At 35.4% G+C, this 21,280-nt stretch overlaps 2 protein-coding genes and 1 long non-coding RNA gene across 3 annotated transcripts in view; 2 read left to right on the forward strand and 1 right to left on the reverse strand.

Annotated features, from left to right (window-relative positions):
- LOC127858252 (transmembrane protein 272-like) overlaps positions 1 to 21,280 on the forward strand; it is a 204,288-nt gene that overhangs the window by 83,999 nt on the left and 99,009 nt on the right. The gene's annotated exons all lie outside the window — the stretch shown is intronic.
- Positions 1 to 21,280, forward strand: part of LOC127858235 (D(2) dopamine receptor A-like) — a 210,249-nt gene that overhangs the window by 47,424 nt on the left and 141,545 nt on the right. The window lies entirely within an intron of this gene.
- On the reverse strand, positions 8,252 to 20,385 carry LOC127858255 (uncharacterized). The gene is made up of 7 exons (XR_008038829.1): positions 19,344 to 20,385; positions 14,719 to 14,823; positions 13,936 to 14,158; positions 13,409 to 13,620; positions 12,612 to 12,763; positions 11,592 to 11,830; positions 8,252 to 9,781 (listed from the first exon to the last, which is right to left on the reverse strand). It is a non-coding gene; the product is annotated as an uncharacterized LOC127858255 (long non-coding RNA).

Consider the following 21,280-nt stretch of genomic DNA (forward strand, 5'->3'; position numbering starts at 1 on the left):
ATTACTTCTGTAAGCAATTTCTATATTTGGTGCAACAGCAGTATGCACATATTTACAGTGCATGTATTATGTTACATTACAAATACAAAATCTGACAAATGATAAAAATGGATTTATGTCGTCTAAAAAAAGTAAGAGCGGGTAGTTGTTAATTGGTCTTGGGCGTTAAAACGTCTGTGTGTTTACATTTTGCTTGTTATGTGATCTTCGTCGAAGAATTATGAAGTCTTCTGAGCATTGTGCATGTCTGCGCGTCGGTTATCAGTAAAACTATACGAACATATGCCCAAAGATAAATTTTGAAGCAGACGAGTCAAAGTATTTAAAAGATGGAAACCCCTGGAGGATTTTTTCTTCAAAGGAAACTTCGTTTTTGTATTTTTTAACTTGTCAATAGCACATCTAGGGATTTATTCATACTGAATGAAATCAGAAGAAGTGCCAAAATTTGTTATGCAAACGTGAGATATCATTACATTCAGCACATTATAACATTGTCAAATGGAGAAGTGCAGTCAATAGTAATACTGGAACTAGAGGTGTTGGTCATAATAAATTGAGACTGTATAGAGTATTTAAAACATAATTTGGAACAGAAGCTTATGTTAAAGACAACATACCATTTTTGTATAGAAGCGCATTAGCTAAGTTTCGATGCGGTGTGGCACCGCTTAGATTAGAAACTGGTCGATATGAAATACATGTACTTTTTCATCGTCCTGTATATGTGAATATCAGGAAAAGTCTAAAGGAAATTTTAATTGAAACTCCAAATTATCACAACATGTCAGATACTGAGAAAATTAAATACATATTTACAGATGAGAGGTTGCTTTATATGTCAGCCAAATCCTGCTTTAGTATTCTCAAAGAAAGAAGGAATATTTTGTATTCAAAATGAATTGTATATACTTAAGTTTTATGCTGTACATTTGTAAAATAGTTTATAGACTAGTCTAGGTTTTAAAAAAACAAAACAAATGGTATTTTAATGTATGAACAATATTGACAAATGTAAATAAAAGCACATAGTCTTAGCTACAATAACTTATTTTAATAGAAGTAAGTTTTATCGATGTGGAATTCATTTGTTAGTCAATAATTGTTAATGTATATATGTATGTAATTATATAGTCTCTTATATATCATATTATGATTGGTCGCATACATGTAACTGTGCTTTTATATGTATTTTAATTGTATATGCAATGCGAATGAGACTCTAATAAAACATTGAATTGAATTGAATTGATACAGATTCAGCATTTGTAAAAATTTATCATTAATAAAGATCTTTGATTATTTATCTATTCTTTTCACAAACTGTTTCATTTGTCTGTTTAAAAACTGTGATTAACGTTATTAATTGATGTCGCTTTTACCGCGGCGCTCAAGAAACCGAGCGATTAAGAATCGAAAACAATCGACAGTGTTTCCATGTGCTTAATATCGTATGTTTGCATCTGTAATATTCGTTTACAGATAATTATCTAGATGTCTTCGATGTAGAACATTTTGCTTTATGAGTCATTTATTTCTGCACTCGCAAACATCTTCAATCCAACACGAGTTTGTGAGGAGGATTGTAAGAGCAGGGAACATGTGTTGCAATTTTATAACAGTATATTAGCTATGTACCAATTAGTAATTGCATGAAAATAATTAGATGAACCTAATGAAATAGACTAGAAATTTTCTGTATTAATGGTCGTACCACTTATAATTAATAACTTGATGCTGATCAGTATCATAATAATCCACATAATATGGTGTGTTTTATAAACAAATATGCGTTTGCTATAAATATGTTTCCAAAGTATTATATAAATTGCTTTTCCTGTTATCTTTCACATAATACAAAACATAACATAATACATATATGTCTATTAAGGGCTGAATTTAATAACATTAGAATTTCGATTATGAGGAAGAAGTGTTCTCTTTTACACTCAGTATATGTGTGTTGATTCATATGTACGTGCGTATGACAAATGATTCGCATATATATATTTAACCAAGAGATATTGATATTTTGTTCTCGACCATATAATTGTATTGTTAACATGTCACGTTTTACAGCTCTAAAACCCCAGAGTGCCTATATAACTTGGAATTCAGCTACTAAATTGTATTTTTATTTATTTGTACAATGAATTATAATGTGTTAGTTCGATGTGCGTTGAACCGGTCAGAGTGATACAAAACGCCAGCGCTTTGTATGTTTCTGTTAAAGCAAACGTGTTATTGTGTTAGCTATGAGACTTTACATAGTGCTGCCATGTTGTTTTGCATTCGGTCACTTTCCTTTGATTAAACACCTTTTTGTCGACTTAATATCGGATGCGCTAAATGATATAATTGCGCAATGTTACAAAGGTCTAAAAAATTATTTCTTTCCATATCGTTCTTATTGTGTGCGTCTGTGATGCTTTGGTCATTATATCTTAATAGTTCCTTACTGTGAGGAATGTGGTATTGATTAGGAAATTATTTTTTCCTATATATACACTACACATCATAACATAGGAATAAGTGCTTAAACTATACTCATTAACACAAATATCATCAATTCGTCTTATTTATCTACAGACATAATTATTTCATTTATTTCCTTGTGAGCTGCATATAGTGAGACCATTCATTTGCCAGAAAGATGAGGAATACATTCAGAACGGTATTTTCATTGTATGCAGGTGGGACTTGCTGATAACGAAAAGCAAACGCAGTTATTACATCATAAGTATGCTTTATTAGCCATATGAGGGAATTTGTAGATAGATGATCACATTATAACACCCGTTTCTTAAGAAGTTTTTTAAGTCTATACAATCAAAGTGAGCCCTAGAGCATAGCCAGATTTGCCATACGGGCATGACTTGAAAGATCCAAAGCGGTTATTTAAGCTGTTTTCATTTAATTTGTACTTTGTTTAACGATGATCCTATCTAACATAATAATGCAAGCTGATGCCGACACGACTTACCCTCCTGAGTTATATGATTACGTTTTTGAGCAAACATAATAGAAAGCACTAGTGCACGATTCATATCATTTTTTTTAAATATTTTGCCAGAGGTTGATAGTATACATGCAACCCTTTGGGCGTGTGCATTTTGACCAAGTAGACATTATTTAAACAAAGTTAATAGAGTGTACTACATTTGGCTGATGCATACCAAGTATGTAAACCATGTAGTGTCAGAGATGGCATTATAGTTAAGTATGTTTGATTAAATAACTATTTTAAAAACATTTGTCTCCTTGCACATGACCTGTAGTGACTCTGATATGAACAAACTGCGTATAGAACAATTTTACGAGGTAACATATATTAAACCATAATATTCTGAAATTTTCATTTTAAAATATGTTTTACCTCGGGTGACGCGAAACGCACGATAAACCCAGAGGTATCCCAAACACTCACCCTTAACATTATGTTTACATGTGATCTTTAGTGTAATACAATTGTAGCTGTTTTCTAAATAAGATGATCCTTTGTCAGTATAATGTATTTAATTTGCGATTATGTAATGCATACACATGATATTTATTTATAACTTTATAAAATGAAACAAGAACACGGATTGTTCTTCCTTTATATTTAAAGATATTTAAGCATATGTTTTCCATAACTAAAGTTATTTTCAACTTTTCATAGTTTTATTGTTAGCGCAATAGCGGTTGTCGCAATTTTATTCAATATATAGATACGTGTGCAGACGATGTTGACAATCTGGATGAAAGGCGACTGTGCCAAATTCGCCTCAAGCCAAGAGCTCTAAACGATACAAACACATGTAAAAAGCAAACATAAATTAATATAACGGTGACCGCAATGGACCGTTAATGCACGTCAATGAGGGTTTAAACCGGTACAGAGTTCATTTTTAGTGTTATTACGTTCTGGTAGTTCGATACTTTTATTCAATTAAGGAAACGGATATATGTATTTTTCTATTTATTGCTATAAGCATAATTATCCGTATAGTAAACATATAATTATCTATTTTCATGTAAGTATTTGTTCCATAAATATTGATAGTAGTATAGCTGATCGCCAATATATCGCATTAATACTTTGTAAACTGCGATTATTTTTTTGTGTTTTACCCACCAGGCCACCATTACTATGAATTATGTTAGATAACATGTACACTTCTTTTTACTGTATTATCACTTTCTTCTTTTCAAAATGACCATTAAATATATTTATTAACCATGGTTACGTCTTCCGATGTACGATATTAAAGTACATACATTTTTGTTCTGTTCTGTATATGACTCCAAAACTAAAAGCGCGAGTTATAACAAAATAAATCAAATCAAACAGTTGCTCGCTAAGGGTAATGAACTAATTTGAAAGATATATACATTCTACCAATTCGGTATAAACGCATTTTAAAACATGCTTAAATATTCGCTGATATGTGTGAATATAAAACAAACAAGATAGTTTTATTATAAAATAACTAAAATACGGGTAAATGGTAGGTTTACTCAAGTAGGACATACATACATTTCTAAATTTCCATTTGCATGGATGGAATAGCATTGTATCGAGCACGAATGTAATTAGATAAGTGGTTCTGACAGAAACGTTAAAGCCCATCGCCAAGGAATGTGACTGAATCTGGTCGAAATCCGATGACATAGCAGAAAGCAGCACCACCGCGCCTGACTGAATGCGACGAAATATCATTGGGAGCCATCCCAACCGCCTGCCTTGGCAAGATATTTTTTTAATCGACTGACATCTGCCAGTGTTTTCCGGCTAGTGTTTTTGTTATCTTCGGCTTCAATTAATGTTTGTACATCTTCGGTTGTTATTTCTATGGCGTCTGATATATTTTCACCGTTCTCAGTTTTTGATTTTGTTTCAGTAAGGGATTCTAAATAACTTTTATTTAAATTGACATTTGCATTCGTGATTTCATCAAATGGTTCATTAAACAAACTCGAATGTATTCCAAACTGATTGGCAAAATCTTCCTAAGACATAACAACTTCCTCCATTAAACCGTCCCAAACAATGTCAAACTTACCTCCATCCACAACGTCTGACATGGTAATGTTTATTTATTGTATTTATATATGTTTTTTATGTCTAAGTCCTTATTTTCAAAAGAAATTAGCTTTTAACGAGCCTCATCAAACACAATTCATGTGGCAAAATTGGCAAACTGTAGAAGACGACAAATGTAACCCTAATAATAATTAATGATTTAAAATTATTTCATTAATTAATGCATATTACCTTGGGTTTTATTTTGAAGTGTGTTACTATTTTATTTTTTACTATTTTTATTGCTTTTTTATTGTTTGTTTTATTTGTTTGGTCTGTTTATATTAAGTGCTGAACTTTTGACATAACCTTTGACCTTTGATGTTTGCATATGAAGGCGTGTCAAAAAAAGTAGTCCGTTTGTTACATGACGTCATCAGCATGTACTTATTCATTCTTAATATTTATTAAATACCTTTCTTCTGTTTTGTTGTTGTTGGTTTGTTTTGATAAATCTGATTCAGTTTTACAATAAAACAAAACATTGTACTTAAGTCTTAGTAGCCTCCACACATAACTGATATATGAACTTCCTGTTTACCGTGATATAAAAAAGATATCAGGCAACAGGATATCAAGCCGATATCAATGTGGTGGTATGATAAAAATCGATAACACGACCTCGATGTAAAGCATCTGGTTTAAATGCAAACGAATAAACAGCGTAAAATACAGTTTGCGTTCGTCTGCTGTGGGGCAGAGCGTTACATAGTAAACCGATGTTATTATACTTTTCTGGATTAATTTAGCATTGTTTTTTTAGCTCACCTGATTGCTCAGGTGAGCTTTTGTGACCGGTCTTTGTCCGTCGTATGTCCGTCCGTCCGTCCGTCCGGTAACATTTACTCGTAAACACTCTAGAGGCCACATTTCTTGTCCCATCTTTATGAAATTTGGCAGAAGCTTTGTCCCAATGAAATATTGGCCGAGTTCGAAACTGGGTTGTGCCGGGTCAAAAACTAGGTCACTACTTAAAAAAACAACAAAAAAACTTGTAAACACTGTAGAAGTCACATTTCATGTTCAATCTTCATATAACTATGTCAAAATGTTTGTCTTAATGATATCTTGTTTGAGTTCAAAAGTGGTTCCGATCCGTTGAAAAACATGGCCGCCAGTGCGCGGGACAGTTTTCCTTATTTGGCTATATAGAAACCTTGTAACACTCTAGAAGTCACAATTTTTGCCCAATCATCATGAAAGTTCGTCAAAACATTGGTTCAATAGATGTCTCCGACGAGTTCGAAAATAGTCGAAATCGGTGAAAAAACCTGGCCGCCAGTGGGCGGGGTATTTTTCTCTATATGTATATAGTGGCAGTTTTCCCTATTTGGCTATAGAGAAACCTTGTAAACACTTAAGAAGTCACAATTTTTGCCCAATCATCATGAAAGTTGGTAAAAACATTGGTTTTATTGATGTCTCGGAGGAATTTGAAAATGGTCGGGATCGGTGAAAAAACATTGCCGCCAGTGAGCGGGGCATTTTTCTCTATATGTATATAGTGAAAACATGTGAACACATTCATAGTCACATTTTTTGCCCAATTTGCATGAAATTTGCTCAGAACATTTGAATAATAAAACATGGTTCCGGTCAGTTGAATAGCATGGCTGCTTGGAGGGGGCAGTTTTCTCATATGCCCCCCCCCCCTTTCGAAGAAGAGGGGGTATAGTATTTTGCTCATGTCGGCACGTCCGTCCACCAGATGGTTTCCGGGTGATAACTCGAGAGCGCTTATGTCAAGGATCATAAAAGTTCATAGGTACATTGATCATGACTCGCAGATGACCCCTATTGATTTTCAGGTCACTAGTTCAAAGGTCAAGGTTACGATGACCCGAAAAAGTAAAATGGTTTCCGGATAATAACTCAAGAACACTTATGCCTAGGATCATGAAACTTCATAGATACATTGATCATGACTCGCAGATGAAGCCTATTGATTTTCAGGTCACTTAGTCAAAGGTCAAGGTGACCCAAAACAGTAAAATGGTTTCCGGATGATAACTCAAGAACACTTATGGCTAGGATCAAGAAACTTCATAGATACATTAATCATGACTCGCAGATAACCCCTATCGATTTTATGGTCACTAGGTCAAAGGTCAAGGTCACGGTGACCCGAAATAGTAAAATGATTTCCGGATGATAACTCAAGAACGCTTAGGCCTAGGATCATGAAACTTCATGGGTACATTGATCATAACTCGGAGATGACCCCTATTGATTTTCAGGTTACTAGGTCAAAGGTCAAGGTCACGATGACCCGAAATAGTAGAATGGTTTCCGGATGATAACTCAAGAACGCTTAGGTCTAGGATCATGAAACTTCATAGGTACATTGATCATGACACGTAGATGACCCCTATTGATTTTCAGGTCACTAGGTCAAAGATCAAGGTCACAGTGACACGAAATAGTAAAATGGTTTCCAGATGATAACTCAAGAACGCTTATTCCTAGGATCATGAAACTTCATAGGTATATTGATCATGACTCGAATATGACCCCTATTGATTTTCAGGTTACTAGGTCAAAGCTCAAGGTCACGGTGACCTGAGACAGTAAAATGGTTTCTGGAAGATAACTCCAGAACGCTTATGCCTAGGATCATGAAACTTCATAGGTACAATGATCATGACTCGCAGATGACCCCTTTTGATTTTCAGGTCACAAGGTCAAATGTCAAGGTCACGGTGACCTGAAATAGTAAAATGGTTTCTGGATGATATCTCAAGAACGCTTATGCCTAGGTTCATGAAACTTCATAGGTATATTGACCATGACTCGCAGATGATTCCTATTGATTATCCGGTCACTAGGTCAAAGGTCAAGGTCACAGTTTCAAAAAACGTATTCACAAAATGGCTGTCAAGGTCATGGTGACTCAACTTAGAAAAATGGTTTCCGGATGAAAACTCAAGAATGCTTATGCCTAGGATCATGAAACTTAATAGGTGCATTGATCATGACTCGCAGATGAAATAATGATGAAACTTGGCCAGGATGTTGTCTGGACAATATCTAGGTCAAGTTTGACATTTGGTAAAGATTGAATGAACCGACTCCTCTAGAACTAGGGCAATCATCTAGAGTGACGATTTAAAAGTTCTGAAATAAATTACATCTTTTATTTTTATACTGTACATAAATAATATTGATACAGATCGTAAAGTATACCGTCCTATGTCACGAAGAATGTAAGTACATAAAACAACACAGACAGAGGTGCGAAAAAGACATGCATAAAACCTTGCTGAAACGAAGAAGAGTCAATAGAAACTGTACCATATCTGTTTTGAACATATGCTTATTAAATCGACAAAGATTAGCATACTAGATCTAGTGAGGTAAAAGTCGGTGTTAAATGCTCATGTTAAATAAAAGTACGCGTACACGTTACACCGTAATGCCTTCTTCTAATTGGTTCATATTTAAATCAGTTTCATGACATGGCTACAGGTCAGTGATTGTTTTGCGATTTAAGCAGAAGTTTAACTGAAGAATTTATGCCTTTCCAACTTCAATTCGACGATATTTGAGGTAAAAATGGACTTCTGAACTAAAACTGAATAAGTTGGTAATGTTATTTTGCAATTTTACGCAAATTGATGAAAATTTAAATTTTCTGGTTTCCAACACATTTTTAACTTTTCCCTGATGAGAATTTAGCCCATATAAAAAGTATCTCTAAATTCTTTCCGCGTTTTATAAATAAGACTACTTCTGCCCCTTGAACTCCGGGAGACATCATTTTTTAACCTTAAATCACTTCACCTTATAATAAATCTAACACACTTTTATCTTTTACACTTTTAACACTTTTATTTGCACTGACATGGGCGTAGCTGGGCATACGCAAATACGCACTTTCGTACGCTGTTTGGAAAAAATACAAAATTAAAGTGATAGAAAAATGCAATAAAATGAACTGACATGACCATTCTGCGAACTTGGCCTAGACATCATCTAGATACAACTTCTGATCAAGTTTGGTGAAGATCGAATGAAAACTACTTGAATTACCTAGCGGACACCATGCTGAATATTACAAATGCACTAAGTGACCCGGTGACCTAGTTTTTAACCCGGCATGACCCATATCTCAACTTGGCCTTGAGATCATATAGATACAACTTCTGACCACGTTTGGTGAAGATCAGATGAAAACTACTTGACTTATTGAGCGGAAACCATGCTGAATGTTTAAAAGCCACTACGTAGTTAGTTTTTGACCTGGCATGACCCTTCTTCGAACTTGGCATTGACATTATCTAGATACAACTTCTGACCAAGTTTGGTGAAAATCAGATGAAAACTCCTTGATTTATTGCGTGGAAACTAATCCGGACGGACTAACAAACGGTGCGATTTTAATATGCCCCCAGAACATAGGAGGTTCTGGGGGCATAAATAGACTAATAGTGTGTTTTTTGTAGTTTAACCCGTTTTTGTGTAGCGATTTTCATATTTTAACAAATCCCATTGACTCATTTACACTCTTCAATAGAAGGGTAGATAATCTCTCTGGTTTCTGTCCTCTAGGCAACCACAAGTCCAGAGAACATGTTGATGCATATGGGAGACGGGTCACTCAGTCTTCTTGCATATAAAAATGCATTTCAATCGGCTTTTTAAAGCCCAAGGAGGGAATACTGGATGCTCCGGAAATGAACGACAGCAATTCTTCCCTTGTTGTTGGAACAATTCCATCTGAATTATAAATTGTTATGTGTTAAATATTTATCAAGGCATGCAATATGCATTGTAACATTATATAACTTGTTCTGAACAGCCGTATATTTTTAAATTGTTCACATTCACTGTCTCTCGCCGCCATATAATCATTTATTACGCTTGTTAATGAAAGCAAACACTTTTATTTTTATACTTTTTTTGTCTTAAAACGGCACCAAAACATAAACCATCACGTCAGAAGATATAATCAGATTAACTTTTAACTTAGCTCGGGCATCCCTTTTATGCACTTATAATAACAATGCCTTTGGAAGATTTTCAAGAAAAGAGTCATTAATTTGAATATATCAGTGTCTTTTTTAAATTAACATTATTTTTAATTATCCAGACCTTTCAAACAAACATGAAATTGATTTTTCAAATCTGTTTTTAATTGGAAACATATATACTTTGTAAAATATTAATGAAACTAGATGTCATAACACGAAATATTTTTACTGACTTGTTTCACAACATATCCTTGAATTAAAAAAACCACCTCAATATTGCAATTGCACAATCTGATCTATAGCATTGGCGGTTTGACCAGAATTATAAAGCATTTTTGCTCAGCGACAATAGTTAATTCAAAGTAATTGCACAATTGTAGTTGTGATACTACACATAAAACAAGAAACCGTCGGAGACAGGTGATGCTCCCCAAACTTTTTTTTTTGTCACAATATTGCACTATATATTCAGATAAAAGGAAACGTCTTTAGGGGCATAAATTTGGACTAAATAATACGATGGATGGTTTAGCAACTTAAAAATTTCAAAGGGCCAAAACTCTCTAAATAAATCATCTAACCAGAACCAACAAATAACATGCGCATCTCCTCAAGGTAGTTCAGCTTCCCATAAAGCTTCATTGAATTCCAGTCAGTACATTTAGTTGGGGAGAAATAGCCCGGACAAGAATTGCACTATATGTACAGTTTATAGAAAATTTCAAAGGGCCATACGTATGTGAAAAATCATCCGACCATAACCGGCTAATAATATGCACATCTCCTGTTGGTAGTGAAGCTTTCCATAAAGTTTCATTGAATTCCGGTAATAAGTTGCTGAGAAATAGCTCGGACAAAAATTACACTATATGTACAATGGAAAATTTCAAAGGGCCATTTGTATGTGAAAAATCATCCGACCAGAACCGGCTGATAATATGCACATCTCCTCTTGGTAGTGAAGCTTCCCATAAAGTTTCATTGATTTCCAGACATTTGTTGCAGAGAAATAGCCCGGACAAGAATTGCACTATATGTACAGTTAATGGAGAATTTCAAAGGGCCATTAGTATGTGAAAAATCATCCGACCAGACCGGCTGATAACATGCACATCTCCTCTTGGTAGTGAAGCTTCCCATAAAGTTTTATTGATTTCTAGTCATTTGTTGCTGAGAAATAGCCCGGTTAAGAATTGTACTATATGTACAGTTAATGGAAAATTTCAAATGGGCCATAACTCTGTGAAAAATCATCCGACCAGAACCGGCTGATAAAATGCACATCTCCTCTTGGTAGTGAAGCTTCCCATAAAGTTTAATACAATTCCGGTCATAAATGCTTTCGAAACCTAAACACAAAGTGTGACGGAAAGACGGACAGACAGGCGGACGGACAGTCAGATCACTATAAGCCCTCCTTTGGGGGCATAAATAGATGTTTAATGACAATGGGTAAGTTTATGCATGTAGATATGAAAGAATGTTAAATCAAACTGCGCACCTGTGTATCAGTAAATGCTATTGATAACTGAATTAACCACCAATAAAAAACAAACCTTCAATGTCCTGCAAAAAGAGCCCCCATGCGTAGACAGTCTCATCTTAAAATGTCCTGGCATTAGATCCGAGCTCACTGAAATCATATCGAATGATTCTGTCCATCTCCTGTTTCATTAGAGGTTTAGAAAGATTTCAAAACAGCGGTTGGAATACACTGGCATGTTTTGTTACCATCCCCCACATGCCGCATACGTCATCCATGCCATCCTTAAATTGGGCAATCTCGGATGATATTCTGTTATTGAAACAAACATTTTTTGCTATTAATTGTTTGTAAAAGTTTGATGTATGTTGATGTAATGCAATGCTGCTGCAGCTTCTGGAGTTTCACTTCTTTATATAAATCAACGTTAGAAATAAATATGTTGTTTGATTTGTAACAGTTATCTCATAGATTCTTGGACAAGTTTGTTATATATATTGCACATGGGATTTTACCTTGTAATCTAGGCTTTTGATATTCTTGTTCGCTTGGGTTTTAATAATCCTTCATTGTTCTTATTTAAAGGCTGTTTTTTATCATATGTATATTTTTGATATTGTATTTTCTTAAAATATATGGCATGTGTGCTTAAAAGCCATTTAAGTAAGCTGAATGTCGTGAAGCCTTGATTGAGCTTTTCGCTTACTGATTTGGTATGAATTTAGAAAATTTGAAAAAAGTCAACATTTGTAAGTGTTCATATAAAATGAATAGTTAGTGTTTTTTGTTTAAAAATTCTCTATAGTTATTATTTTAAAGTAAAAGACATGACAAGCACCTAAAAGCATCTATACCAAGACAAACCTGGTAAATTTTGTACATAAATCACTTTATTCACAGGTGAATTTGAGTTTATTCCTATATATAAACTTACAGGCTCATTTCAAGCACAGTGCATTTTGCTTTTAAAATGTTTCTCATCATATTTGTAGATTTTGCAGAAATTCGATATTTTATCCCTATTTGTAAACACGTTTTTCTTTTATATGAGAAGCTAGAGTTGATATGTAACCAACTGGCAGAAGCTATTTACCTATATAAGACGTGGTACTTTATCACCATCTCCTTCATGGACCCCTTGTCCGCCACGGCCAGTCTAGAAGGGTTGATCCCTCTGTCAGCCAGCCAGTCCCCGAACTTTGCCAAGAACTGATCCCTTTTCTGAACGTCGGTGATTTTCTCCAACTGAAAAATACAATATATTGTAAAAATAGTACATCCTTGTTAGCCTTCCTCCCTAATATTTATTTAACTTAAATTCGTTGGCAAGACTCCTTTTTTGTTGGTTATAAAATTTGATGTTCAACAACTTGGGCCTAAAATGTTTCCAATTCCAAATGTTGACTCAACATGCTCCCAATTGATTGCATCATATATGGGGGACAACTTGCTAATAATTGACTACATTTCCAATCTTAACCATATTCCTTACTTCAAATACTGAAATATACATATTATCATAAGCGTTGTATTCTTGCATATCCAGATAATTGTCACAGATGACCTAAGGCTTATGTTACAACAATTATTTTTAATCATTCATTGTTCTCTTGTTATCTGAAAATATTAATTTCAATTAATGCATTTTGAAAAAGTGTTTTTAATTTGTTGGTGGATGCTCAAGAGTAACTTGCTTTATTTGAGCATGCTGCTGTAAATCGACTTACATCTTGGCCATTGTTTATCTTCAGTTTATCTGCTCCCTTTGTCAGCGTACAGACAACAGTATTATTCTTGGATATTAAATATCTACAGGTTAAAATAAATTCAACACAGTGCCTGTAAACACGATGGCTGTTTTAATTTATTTACTTGATTTAATATAATTACCATTTCAAGACATTCCTAAATATTGGGGTCCGTGATTTCATCAGCAGCAGTTGTCTCCCCTTCACAACCCATCATCATTGCAAAAAGCTGCTTGTTCAAGCAGTGAAAACCTGGTCCGTCCTGCGCGAATGACATTCCACAAGTTGAAGATCATGTCTGAAAACTTTTGCTCGATCTGGTCCTTCAAAACATTTTGAACCTTGGAGGCCAATCTGCAAATGTGTTTAGACTTGATTGGTCCTGTACTAGAACTACACTGGTTCTGTTCAAGTAATTATTGGATTTGAAAAGGCTTTGTGCCTGTAGTGTACTCAAACTGAACTGGTTTTGTACTGAGTTATACAAATATAATACACGTTCTGTAATAGTTCTGTACTGTTACTGCACCATTACTGTTTGAATGTTCTAGTTTTACTACATTATTTTATGCAAGTTTGTGTTAAATTATACAGGATAGTACATAACAATACAACTACATTGCTGTGAACATCTTTTTGTTAGACATGTGCTGATATACTGAAGCATACCGGAAAAAATTCCCTTCTTGGTCCACTATGGTCCCCACCAATCTGCCCAGAAAACTTGACAAACAATTTATTTTGAAGCTTGACCGTCGTCTTTTCTAATAGTAGTATGGCAATATCTAACGGCTTCGAACAGGAGATCACACAGTGTGTGCGGTCATCTTTGATGTATCGGTTCCAAAACTCTTGTAAGATATCAGCCACAGACGGCTCTGTGGAATCATCGCTGAATGTAAAATAAAAGTTGAGTTTAATGATATTGTAATATTTTAACAACAGCTGTCCCTATTGTTCCACATTGATAGTATACTGTACATTTTGTGTCTGTCACTGCATCTTATTACCAAAATACATATTTGAAGCAGTGGTAATAACGTTGTAAATGATGCAGCTGGAGTTACAAATCGTGTGCACTCCACTCATCGTCTCCTCTTTATTACCCTACATACATGAGCAGGGTTTGAAGCCAATACCTCTACTACTATTGATAAATAGCCAGACAGGGAAACCTATTGGGAAGTGGCATGACGTGACAATAAAGTAAGATGGAAAGTAAGATGGAAAGTTACCGGACATTGTGAAAAGCAGGGCGCGACTTAATTTGATGACATGTGTGATTCTTAATTAAAAATCCCCAAAACTTAACAAAGACGGGCAGATACAACAACTGCTTTGTCACAAGGGTGACTAACAATACCCCCTAACCGCTTTGTCACAGGCATAGCAGCCATGCCCATGGTTTAGTTCAAGGGCACATAACTCTCAGGAACAGGTTCCATATTTCACCTTATGGTACTTGGTTCCTGGTGTTGCATTGAATCTAGTAAAGCGCTTTGTATTTCTTCGTCCTCGCTGTCTAGAATCTCGATCTCTGGTATGATGCCTTGGCACCTGCATTATAAAAACATTTTCAATTTCAGTTAATGAAATCTCCAGTCAAGCAATCTTAACCCTTGCACCAATTTTTGTTTTTCATAATGACGTAGACCAAAATTGCAAACAACTCAGGGGCGTAGCTTCCTTCAGGCACTATAGGCACATGCGTATACATTATTTTAATCCAAGCTGTTAATCCCTAACAAGAGGGTCATGATGGCCCTGTATCGCTCCACTGTTTTTTATGCGAAAAGAACGTGCAATGCGCATGGGTTGAAATTTACTCAAGCATGTGACTATCTCTTTCTATTCCTCGTCCCACTGGTCGCTTAAAAGTTGGAAGGGTGAGCATTTTTACATATGGAAAACGTTACTACCGTGTTAACTAAACAGACTAAAAAGCCCGGGAATTGTTGCACAGGTCCTTTGCTTATAACGTAGGTACATTTATCTCTCCAAAAGAGATTGTCGTTCTTTCTATTTCACATATTTGTAGATGCTGAAGATCAAATCTACGCATTTGATTTGAAACATATTCACAAGACCCATAGGAATCAAAATGCCTTAACCCCTCACCAAACGACACGTTTTGGACTTTCCCAATTTGAAAGAGGTTGCAGAAGACAATTAAATTGTAATGGAATATGAAGGAAATGATCAGGTAGGGTAGAAATAATTGCGATAGATGAGCATTTTCTCCTTTTATCACAATTATTTGTAAAGTTATCAGCTACAAACCCGTAAAATCATATTAGTGTTTGGTGAAGGGTTAATAATCTCTGGTTCCTTCTTAGAGCCTTTCACACATTTATAACAAGTACAATAGTAGTTTCTTTGTAAAGAATTATCTCAAAATATAATTTTCAACCCACACATCCCTTAGACCAACAGACCTAAGAATATTATGATAATCTAAAGATTATTTCTTTATATTTATAAATGTATTTAATTAAGTAATACATTTGACTTCTAAGATCAATTCATAACTTATATTAAGAAAATTATTAAATGGTCAGACATATATATATGGATCGTTGAGCAATTGACAATCATATCCACAATTCATGAGTCACGATTCACAAATGGAACAATGAATCATTAGTTATTAAAAAGCAACATATACGTTAGTTAAGAACATTGCACTTCTTTAATTCCAACACCTTCTCTTGGATACAAAGTTTGAGTTTATCATGCAGTATCATACATTGACTTTTTTTTAAATAATTATGTTCATGGAAGTTGTGTTTTTAAAAACAATAAGATATTATTAAACTAGTTAAAACAATACAAAAAAGACATGAAATTAACATGTCATCCGAAATATATGTTAACGTTCGACATATTTAAATAAAACCCGACTTGTTCAGTTTATAAGAAAAACATTCATAACATATGTTCTTACTTCAATTCCTTTGTAAGCAGTCACCATCTGATCTTAAATGGCACTAAATGACATTATTTATCTCATGTTTACAATATGTTGTTGTTGTTGGTCACAGCCACAGGGCCGCAGTAATCTCCCCTGGTGAACGTCATATGTTCAGTTTTGTAACCCCCGGGGCAGGGTCAAATTTGAGCCCAGGGAAATAATTTGAACAAATTTGGTAGAGGACTATTAGATATCACTTCACACCAAATTTAGTAGCCCTAGGCTCTATAATTATGAACAAGAAGATTTTTAAAGTTTTCACAAAATAGGCCTTATTTAAGCAAATGTTTATTTTTGTGACCCCCAGGGCGGTGTCAAATTTGTCCCCAATGGCATAATTTGAACAAACTAAGTAGAGAACTATTAGATGTCACTACATACCGAATTTGGTAGACATAGGCCCAATGGTTATGGACAAGAAGATTTTTAAAGTTTGCACAAAATGGGCCCAATATAAGCATATGTTCAATTTTGTGATACCTGGGGAACAGTCAAATTTGATCCCTGGGGCTTAATTTGAACAAACTTGGTAGAGGACTATTAGATGTCATTACATATCAAATTTGGAAGCCCTATGCCATACGGTTATGGACAAGAATATTTTTAAAGTTTGCTCAAAATAGATCTTTTATAAAACAAATTCAATTATTTGACCCCCCGGGGCCTGGTCACATTTTAATCCCAGGGGCATAATTTGACGAAACTTGGTAGAGGACTATAATATGTCACTACATACCACATTTGGAAGCCCTAGGCCTAATGGTTATGGACGAGAAGATTTTTAAAGTTTTCACAAAATAGGCCTTATAAAAGCAAATTTTCATTTTTTTTGGCCCCCGGCACGGTCAAATTTGACCCCAGGGGCATAATTTGAAGAAACTTGGTAGAGGACTATAAGATGTCACTACATACCAAATTTGGTAGTCCTTGGCCCAATGGTTATGGACGAGAAGATTTTTAAAGTTTTCACAAAATAGGCCTTATTTAAGCAGGTTTTCAATATTTTGACCCCTGGGGCAGGGTCAAATTTAACCCCAGGGGCATAATTTGAACAAATTTGAAAGAGGTTCACCCCAGAAACATTCCTGAGAAATTTCATCAGAATTAGACCAGTACTTTAGGAGAAGAAGATGTTTACAGAAAAAGTTAACGCACGCACGTTGGACACAGAACCATGACATAATCCCCGCTGGCCTCTGGCCAGTGGAGCAAAAAAATGTAAAGTTAAAGTTTGAAAAACTACCAGCAAGACAAGACATCAATGTATCTCACGATAAACTTTTGATTTTTCTGCTGTATGTTTCCTCATGCTTATGAAACACAGTATTAAAATGTAGAAAAAGTAGGGTATTGTTTATGCAGTACACTTAAATATCCTTTTTTTAGCTTTATGGTGTGGTTAATTGGTCTTCATGGGTGATTTTCAAGTGTAGAACAAGCAGGAAACCTGATTTATTGTATTTATATATAACAGGAACATCTATTAGTAAATATTCCAAACATGTATAACAGGTCGCCGTGGGGTAATGGATATGGTGTTCGCCTAGCGATCGGGAGGTCATGGGTTCGATCCCCATTGTGGGAGCGTTCTTTAGATCTCCACCATAGACACCAAGTACTGGTTATAGTCCCAGGAAACGGACTCAAGAGTGTTGCAAATAAGCCTTAGGCTTTCGATGCAATCGAGCTAAAATAAATAGGTTTAAACTAAACTTAACATGTAAAACTGATAAAGCTAAGATAGAAAAACATGTTTTAAAATGTCTTGTGACTGGGCCAGCTAGCTCAGTTTGTAGAGCGCTGGACTATAAATCCGAGAATTGCAGGTTTGATCAAAATAACTTGTGTGGGAAATCCTTTCTGTGGCCATTATCCCTATTCCTCATATTCAAGTAGGACAGTTGTCAGTAACTGATGTAAGTGTGTGCACTTAGTACTGGTAAACCATCTTACCCAGGAAAGTATGAGAAGGTTAACTGACCGCGATGATATGACTGAAATAATGTTGAACACAATCCAACTTAGCTTAAGAAACTTCAGCGTACAGTTTATATAGTATTGACAGACCTGTACGCTGAAGCTAACCCCGTATCGAAAGTCAACCAGAGTCATAACATATTTATGTCACGCTATAAATCAAAGAAAGCTCATTTTCTTGGATACATTTCTACATATATTGGTTAATAAATATAAATTACTGCATCGGGGATTATTTTAAGGTTCAAATGTTTCAAATGCATCTTACAATATATGTAAATAACTCTCATCAGTCTGAAATTCACAATTTTGACGCCATTGTCGCTTTGTCACGTGACGAGTTTTCATGTGGATACTTTCGGATCGACCTTGACATTATTTGCTGAAATTGTAAACATTACTTTCGTTTTCTGAAATCTATTATTTGTGATTAACAACTTACGTCTGGTGGATTATAAGACTGATTTCAGTGTGAATCAGGTAGTTTTAAATAATATTTACTTTGAGTTCGTATTTACACTACAATTATTTTACAAAACAAGCCAGAATAATCTAAAATACCGGGAAATGTAATTCTGAATTTGAAAACACTTGAGCACATGGTATGTTACTAAAAATAGAAATAACGTCATATGACCGTGAAATCTCGGGAGATTCGCATTTTAAGTAAGTCTGTCACATCGCTGTTTTTCTCGATATGTAAAAGCAGAATAGATAAATTTTAAATGTTTAAGATAGTATTTTGTGAAAGATTATATCAGTTAAATGTGAAAAAAGTCAATCTGTCCGATCAAGTGGTTGATTTGGGCCAATAACTTCATTTAAAAGCTGTTTTGGACCGATCTTTGTTAACTGTCAACTTTTCGGGAATTTCTGGTCGACTTTACTAAAGGGGTTGGTCCATAACTATAAAGTCGCGCCAGCCAAAAATCATAAAAAGCAACATTTAAAGTTATGGTAGCCAGAACTAAATCCAACTAAACAAACAAATGTTTTGTTGTTGACATAAAGCTGTATGCCAAATATTTCATCACATTAACTGCGCATAGTTCCAATAATTTCAATTTCATTTCATGTTATAAGAAAGTACAGTTTACTTTAGCTTTAAAGATCTAATCTAATTGCATACGTCACTACTGCACTATGACTGCCGGAGACTGTTGTTGTTGCTGTAGCTCCCGATCGTCGCCGTAAACTTCTTAGACAGTAGGTCCTCGGATTGAAATTCACATATGAAATGTCATTCAAAACAGGGTCATGCGAGTTGTGTATCGTGTTATATCTAAAAGTTGACCCAGCATTTGTAAAATATTGCAAGACATATACATTTCCAGAAAGGAATTTCATTTTTGCGTTGAATAAGATCAAGATCGTGAAAATCGCTGCACAATTGATGCAGATATGGCTGTTCAAAGCGATGCACCCCGTTTTGGGCTGATTTTGAGTTGCATACCTTGTTATATATATATTTGATAGTGAAATATTTTTTTTCAGAAAAGTTAATTTTTCGTTATAATATGATTATTTATCATTCAAAATGATGTTTTCACTAATCAATATCATAGCCACACGCTAACCACCTGTGTACCTACCTACCTGCCTGCCTGCCTGCCTGCCTGTCTGCCTGCCTGCCTGCCTGCCTGCAGCCTGCCTGCCTGCCTGCCTGCCTGCCTGCCTGCCTGCCTGCCTGCCTGCCTGCCTGCCTGCCTGCCTGCCTGCCTGCCTGCCTGCCTGCCTGCCTGCCTGCCTGCCTGCCTGCCTGCCTGCCTGCCTACCTACCTACCTACCTATCTATACTGCCAAGCGCCCTTTAGAGCATTATAGGCAGAGGGACATTATCGAGTCCGTTTCCTGGAAAGAACCAGTACTAGGTGTCTATGGAGGAGATAATGAGAACGCTCCCCGAGTGGGGAGCGAACCCACGAACTCCCGATCGCTAGGCGGACACCTCATTCACCACACCACCACGACTACTGTAGTTACGGCTCAATCCTCGAAGAGTGTGGGTATAAATGGCTTAACCTTGTAAAATGAATGGACTGACTAGTAGTACTACTAGTAGTAAAACTTTTTTTGCGAGTTTTACTAGTCTACTGTAAAGTTGAGTCAACAACCTATTTAATCCTTACAAAATAAGATTGATCCATAATCATAATCAGATATCAAATAAGTCTGCCTGATTGTCTTAAATTAATTAGGCTTAAATAAATAATCAGAAAGATAGCTTACCTATCTTGAAATCTTCAAAGATTGCAAGTGATTACTATACTGTGTAATTCGTTATAAAAGCACACCATGTGCTATGCACCATTTTTTTACAAAATGGCTGACATTGCGACAAATTTCATTGGTCGCACGCTCCACCTTTTGTGATCTGATACCTTTTCTGATTGGTCAGCTATGACGTGCGCACGTCATAGCTATGACTTGGGCACGCCATAGCTATGACGTGGGCACGCCGTAGCTATGGCGTGCGCATGCCATAGTAATGAAGTGCGCACGTCATAATTATGACGTGGGCTCGTCATACCTTGACGTTCGCACGTCATAAATATGACGTGCGCACGTCATAGAAAAAGTTAAATATTTCCTCTGTCCCCTTTATGCCGCCGTAAAAAAAGCGTTTTTCGGGGGCATTATGTCTTCCGATAGAGATAGCTCTTGTTTTCATCTGAATAGATATTTTCAAATTACTGATTTGGGAATAACAAATAATCTTCAGTTTTTTTCCATTTAGTACTACTTGTACATTTGTCAGATTCACGGAAGTGTTTATAAAAATAGTTTACGTTGAGAGTGAAAGAGATGGATAACTTATTATTTATTGAGTTCCACGAAAGTGATGATTTAGTAAAATTGAATCAAACAAATTTCGCTATGTCATGGTTTTCCGACAGTCATCATGGAAGTGTATTCCATCCATTCTATACATAGATGGCGACGTCACTACGTTATGGTCACCTCTATACTATGACGCATCACATTGACCTTTGGGGAATTATGCTTCCGCCAAAGTAGTTCTGCGTAAGAATGAAAATGTAAATAATGAAAGAAAAATCGTTTCGT

The sequence above is a fragment of the Dreissena polymorpha genome, chromosome 14 (genome assembly GCF_020536995.1).
Source record: "Dreissena polymorpha isolate Duluth1 chromosome 14, UMN_Dpol_1.0, whole genome shotgun sequence".
NCBI classification, from domain to species: domain Eukaryota; kingdom Metazoa; phylum Mollusca; class Bivalvia; order Myida; family Dreissenidae; genus Dreissena; species Dreissena polymorpha.